The sequence below is a fragment of the Sardina pilchardus genome, chromosome 4, assembly GCF_963854185.1.
Source record: "Sardina pilchardus chromosome 4, fSarPil1.1, whole genome shotgun sequence".
NCBI classification, from domain to species: Eukaryota; Metazoa; Chordata; class Actinopteri; order Clupeiformes; family Clupeidae; genus Sardina; species Sardina pilchardus.
Genome location: NC_084997.1, coordinates 19715260 through 19722759, shown reverse-complemented (window position 1 = coordinate 19722759; position 7500 = coordinate 19715260).

Genomic DNA, 7500 nt, shown 5'->3' with positions numbered 1-7500 from the left:
TCTCTGAAATTGAATTTTCCGAATGTTAGCTGCATTCCAAAACAACAGTGGAAATGACCCGGTGTGTGTGTCTGAATGTGTGTTTATGCGCTTCAGTGACCCGTGACCTTGAGGGTCAAGAGCAGACAGACCACCCAGGGAAATGGGCAGGTGAGTGTAAACAATGGCATCTTGGGGCTTTAAATTACCCCCTAAAGTGTGTGTGTGTGTGTGTGTGTGTGTCTGTATGTGTGTGTGTGTGTGTGTGTGTGTGTGCGTGTGTGTGTGTGAGTGTGTGTGTGTGTGCACACCATTGAGAAGACTGCTGTTTAAATCCACTCATCAATTTCTCCCAAAATCTACCGCATCCATCCATCAATTACACTGTCCGATAAATGGCAAGCTAATCACAAGCTCCTTTTGCTCACTTCATGTTGTATCTCAGTGGTCCCAAGGGCAGAGCAAGACTCCTCTCTTCTCCTCTCATCCCTTCTCTTTTCTTCTCTTCTCCTTTCTTCTTTTCTCCTCTATTTTCTTCTCCTCTCCTCTCTTCTCTTCTTTTCTCTTCTCTCTCTTATTCAGGCTACGTTAAACCTACCTTAAAAACAACTACTGTGCATTAAACCTACCTTAAAAACAACAAGGTGAAAGTGCTGGAGTGCAATGCCATACTCAACACCCTGATTGTAGTTATCTACAGTAGCTGGATTGGTTTAGCTGGTCAGTGTGAATGCTGCTGAATGGCTAACAATGTTGATGCTGAATGTTGCTGCTGCCGCCATTTCCTGCTTGTGTTGCCACTGTTTGTGCTGCTGCCTCCTGTTCTGCTGATGGTGTCTGTGCTGCTAGTGATAACTGCTGTCTGTGCAGTTCCTGACTGTGCTGTGATTGTCTGTGATCTAGTCTGTTCTGCTGCTGCTGCCACTGCCGTCTGTGATGTCATCTGTTCTGCTGCTGCTGCCATTGCTGTATGTGATGCTGTCTGTTCTGCTGATGATGTCTGTGCTGCTGGTGGTAATTGCTGTCTGTGGTGTTCCAGTTGTCTGTTCTGCTGCTGCCATTGCTGTCTGTGATGTCTGTTCTGCTGCTGCCATTGCTGTGTGTGATGTCGTCTGTTCTGCTGCTGCTGCATGTGCTGCTCCTGGGCAGTGCTGCTGCTGCTGCTGCTGCTGCTGTGGGGGGTGATTGATGTCTCAGCTCCCTGCTGCCCGGCTCCAGCTCCTTAAATTACACTCACAGAGGAGAGAGAGGGGAGAGAGGGGAGACGGCCGAGGAGGAAAGGCTGCCAGAGAGAGAGCGAAGGAGGAAAAAACTTTTCAAGTTGAAATATTTGCTGGACACAACTACCGGGGCAGCAGAGCTCCCTTTATGATCCTCTGTGTCCCCTGAGCTTCTGCACACCACCCTCCTCCAACCACACGTCCCCTCCACCCGACAGCTACACTCCCCCCACTCCCTACAACATGCAGGGACTGTCTCCACACACACACGCACACACACACGCACACACATACTGTACACAGACACACACACAGAGGGAGAGCAGTGACTCACACACACACACACACACACACACACATGCACGCAGTCGCACAGACACACACACGCACACACACACAGAGGGAGAGCAGTGACTCCCCTCTCCTGTGCATACACATTGCGCTAGATAGTTTAATTATCACTCGAAAATGTCAGCGCATCCGATTTACAGCCCACATTTTTTCAAGGAGCCATAGATGGATGAGCCTCTCATCTCTCTCTTTCTTTCTTTCTTTTTCTCTTCTCTTCTCTCTCCTAACCAGTATAGGTGCCTTGGGTGAGGCAGTGTGAGGAAGTGTGTGTGTGTGTGTGTGTGTGTGTGTGTGTGCGCATGGGGTAGGGGTAGGGTTAGAGTTAGGGATGGGGGGGGGGGGGTGAGTTTGAGAGCGGCTGCCATTTGTGAAAGCCATCATCTGCACTTTAACGCACCTGACCTTCACGTGTCCACATGCTGTAAATATCCCCTCCGACCGCAGAGAAGAGGAGAGGAGCTAAGAGCATCACGCTGTACAGGGAGGGAGGGAGGTAAAGAGGGATCCAGGGAGGATGGGAGGGAGGGAAGAAGAGAAGGAGAGAAGGAGGGAGTGAGAGGGTGAATACAGTAAGGACGACTTAGGAGAGGAGCATAGAGAAGGAGAGATAAGATCGCCTGAGAAACAACAGACAGAGTGAGTGAATGAGAAATAAGAGGAAGAAAGAGAAAAGGAGAGAGTGATGCATGGTCCAGGGCAGAAGGAGACAGAGGTCATTACCACCACAGAGGTCATTTTCCAAACACAGATGGACACTTAACCCCATTTGCATTCTGCAAACTCATAATAACTTCCCTTTTGAAGGGAAAGAGACAACAATTAAAACAGATTGTCTGTAAGCAATATGAATTCATATTTAACTTAATTAAAAACATAACTTAATTGAAAACAAGAATACAGTGGTCATTTCAATTCCCAGGGATTATTCAAATCCTGATGAGGAAAATTAACCCATAGGGGGTGCTATTGACACCTTTTGTCTGATACACCATAATCCCATCACAACCCCTACCTGAGATGGATATTTACATAGACAAGAGCATTAATTTATGGAATTTAGGATTTAATCAACATGGACGAATGGAACTTCTGAGACCACTAGCCTTACAGTGGTAGTGTAGTGGTTAAGAAGCTGGGCTAGTGTGAAGTACCCTGAAAGTTGTGGGTTCAATTCCTGGCTTCAACTGTTGAGCCCTTGAGCAAGGCAAGACTCAAGTTTCTCTGGGGACAACAGTTGACATATTAAATCACTTTGAACAGCTGAATAAATATTATTACATGTACATAAATGTGCTTGTATGTGGTGTGCTAATATTTCAGTACTTAGACTAACTTCTCTGTGCTGGGTGAAATTGCTATAGTGAGCTTTCGGGTTGTCATTTTGACAAATGAGCAAGTAACCTCTCCTCCTTTTACACATATAAGGCAATGACAACTGACAGGTCACCCATAGAGTCTGAAACACACCAAATATGACGTATAATTTGTGTTTTTCAGCAATTTTCCCGAGTATGAGAGATTGAGAGAATGATTAAGAATGAGATGGAAAGAGAGAGGGAGAAAGAGAGAAAGCATGTATGTGTGTTAAGAGTGCCTGTTAGAACATGATACTGCTGCAGTGTATTCCTGAAGCATGCAGACCTGTTAAAGTCATCAGCATCTCTCTCTCTCTCTCTCCCTCCCTCTCTCTCTCTCTCTCTCTCTCTCTCTCTCTCGCAGGCCGAGCGGCAGCATCAACAGCTCTTGGGACTCTCTCACACACATGCCGCTTTGGGTTACATGAGACGGCATGCTGCTGAGCAAGAATGGCCGTTTAAAGTGCAGTGTGTGCGTGGGCTGTGAACAGCGGGAAGAGGAGAGAGAGAGAGAATGGTAGAGAAGAAGAGGACACAGAGTCAGAGAATGAGAGAGAAAGAAATATAGAGGAGACAGAATAGAGAGAGAGAGAGAGAGAGAGAGTGAGCTGTCAATATTTGTTAGCCATCTTGTAAAAATGGGAAAGTCAGCTGTTCTCCACAGTCTTGTCATTTTGTTCAGTGAGCTTATCACCATTTTCTGTTGGTCATTCAATCTTCCGGTCACTCAATCTCTTTGCTGCCTTTGCTCAATATCATATCTCTCAAAGCCCCTGTACACTCTGTATTCGTCTTACATTTGTCAATGTCTTCTTTTTTTCACTCTCTCCATCCTGTCATTTATTTTAACTTGTGAAAATGTCAGGTTGAGGAATGTTCCATGGCTGGCGTGGCTCGGCTCGGCTCGGCTGTGGGTGATCACAGCTGCTAGTGTCCACATTAGGCTATGTTCAGGCCTGTCTCAATATCAACAGTATTTATGTGCTTGTTTATTTTTTGTTTTATGTGCATATATATGTGGAACCGCGTGTGTGAAAGTTCCTGTGTGTGTACTGCAGCAGGTAAAGTGGAATCGGCCTTTTTTTTCCTCCCCTCAGTCCATATGTATGTAACCTCAGGACACAGCAGGAAAATCATGGGATTTTAGCAGGTGTGTGTGTGTGTGTGTGTGTGTGTGTGTGTGCAGTCACGTCTCATTTGACGGACGAGTCGTCTCGTTATTTGAGGAGGGATTTCCAGCAGCCAGAGGAGGCCCGCTCATGGACCTGCTGATGTCAGCAACCAGGCAAGAGAACACACACACGCACACGAAGCACACACACGCACACACACACACACACACACACACACACACCTCAGCGTATTTATACACACAAATACAGACTCACGCCTATGCATACAGTACATATTGTAAACATTTTGTGAAAGTAATGTCCTCTCTACATATAATTGTCACACACACACACACACACACACACACACACACACACACATACAGTACACACACAAACATTGCAAAAAAACATATGGAGTACAAAGGTAAATCTGCTTCTCCTTCACATGTTAAAACATAGAGGGCCAAATGACTATGTGTGTGGGAGTGAATGGGACAATGCACTGTGTGTGTATGACTGAGATCAACAGAAGCAAGAAGAGAGGGTGTGTGTATCATGTGTATGTGTTAAATGTACCTGTGTATGAGTGTGAAAGTGTGTGTGTGTGAAAGAGCGTGAGAAAGAGAGAGAGGGAGAGAGTGTGTGTTTGTGTGTGTGTGTGTGTGTGTGCATGTGTGTGTGTGAGAGAGAGGGAGAGTGTATGTTTGTGTGTGTGAGAGAGAGAGAGAGTGTAAGAGAGGGAGAGTGTATGTTTGTGTGTGTGTGTGTGTGTGTGTGTGTGTGTGTGTGTGTGTGTTTGTGTGTGTGTGTGTGTGTGAGGGAGTCAGCCAGGTTCCTGTCAGGATGCTTGTCATTCGGCAGGCTGGTCTGCAGGGCTGCTGTCGAGGGGTGAAGTCGTCTCTCAACACCACATCTGGCCCACAGGAGCTCCCTGCTGGTGTCCAGTGCACACACACACACACACACACACACACACAGACATGGACAAACCCACGCTCACAGACATGGACAAACACACACACACACACACACACACACACACACACACACGCTCACAGACATGGACGAAAACACACACACACTCACACACATACACACAGACATGGACAAACATACACACACACACACACACGCACACACACACACACAGACATGGACAAATACACTGACGAATACTCACCAATTTCTATGTAGAAATATATTTACACAAACTCAGATAATTTTACCTCTACACTAAACCAACATACAGTATGTGGAAACGCACACATGGACAAACACACCACACAAACAATCCAGTACTTGCACACACTGTTACAAACTTGTAACACTTTATTTTATGCGCACACACATACACACACACACACACAATACCAGTCACTCACTCACAAAGGAAAATGTCAAACCAAAGAGGAAAATGAAATATGATTAAAGTGTGACCTCAGTTAATGTAGACTATTACGGACGTTTGTTATGGTTGAGGAAAATTAACTTGTTAAATCGAATCAGACTCATTCTATTTTGACAAAAGGGAAGAAAAATTCCTGACACACGCGCGCCTCGCAATGTCTCCACTTAGGATGTTTACACTTGGGGCGAGTTTGAGCGGCCGAATGACTCACTAATGCTCTCCTCAAATTCATTAAAACAGACCTCCCCCCTTCCCCCCCCCCTCACGACCCGCTCTACCGAAAGCCGGAAAGTGTTTCTCATTACGCAGACGCTGTCAATTAGGAGGCTGCGGAGGCTGAGCTTCGCTTCCACGGCAACAACGAGGAGCGGGAGAAAACAGAGCGCCCTCTCCCCGCCCGCCCGGCGTTTTTTTTTCGAGGAGAAGCTGGTAATGGCCCGAGACCTCCCTGACCCCAGCGGGGCCCCCCGAAACGTGCGCCCGTGTCAGACACGGTTTTGGGAGACGCAGACTGACAGAAAACAAAAGTCTCGGATGGATGGGGGACGCTCGTGTAAATCACCGCTGGGCCCGGCAGGCCGGCAGGCCAGCAGGCTCGATGAAAGCTCCAGAGCTTCTGCCTCGGAGAATGTGCCGTTATTCTATGGAATGTTCCAGAATGAGTGGCAAGGGCCCAAGGCAGTTAAAAAATGAGTAGGATGAATGTCAAACTATCATCGTAAAAGTACATAAAAAACAGATAGATAGATAGATAGATAGATAGATACATACATACATACATACATACAGTACATACATAAATACATACATACATAGATACATACAGCACATACATACATACATATTATACATACAGTACATGCTGTATACATATTCATACATACATGACTATATGCAATTCATGGCCGCCATAGATACATAACATAACTAATTCTATAAGTACAAATGTACATAACTCATCCAGAGCTTCAGAATCTTATGGCAAGTCTCTGAGAACTGACCCAGGAGCAGTGGAGGCCTGTTTGAGTGTGTGATTTGGGATTTGTGCTTTACAGCGCAGCCGAGAGGAAAATGCTGTAAAGCGTCAATGGCTTGAGCCTCAGCTCAAGGGCAAACCCTGCAGCAGGCCAGAGAGGAGAGACAGCGATGGGCACATCAGCTCAGGTGTCTGGGGCAGCTGGAGTGTGTGTGTGTGTGTGTGTGTGTGTGTGTGTGTGTGTGTGTGTTTGCAGAGGATATGCAGTCACTGAGCTATAAACATTAACAGCTGGGACGTACAAAAGTGGATCAGGAATACACCGCTGCGCTGGAATATTCATGTAACATACACAGTCACTCGCTGAAATCACAGACGCATGTGTGCGCGCGCGCGCACACACACACACACACACACACACACACACACACACACACACACAGTCATGTCCACAACATATACATACTGTACACACAATGGCTCATGCCATGCACAACTGGGGAACACTACAGCATGCTGCATGCAGGTGATTAATTCTTTAATGTAGTTCTTCACAGCCCGAGCATGTGACCTCTGGGTTTGTGTGTGTGCAGTACAGTATGTGTGTTTTGGGGTAAAGAGACGGCCTGAGTGTAGCCTGGCTAGCGCCTACCACTTCTCAAATGAGACGTGGTCTGGCAACCAGACGTTCATTTTCTCATATTTGAAAAAAATGCCCAGATCCGTTCATTGGGCGCCACGGATGTCTATCAAATGCGTCTGAGTATAGCTCATCATGGTCTTGCTTTCTCCCCTGTTTTGTGATTGGTCGCCAACATCAGGCGAAAATGTGGGGGTTAGTTTCCAGACTGCATTAGCAGCGTGATTGAAATCACCGCGCAAGGCAGGATGGGAACACCCAGGCTAGCCTGAGTGTGAAATTAGACAAAAATGGGCCACCTATTGGAATAGACATTTAGGGGTGGGGTGTGTGTCTGTGTGTGTGTGTGTGTGTGTGTGTGGGGGGGGGGGGGGGGGGGGGGGCATTGCGGTGGGTTGTGGTCTGCATTCAAAGCCGGTAAAGTTACACAGCAGTGTGTATGAGCATGTGTCTATG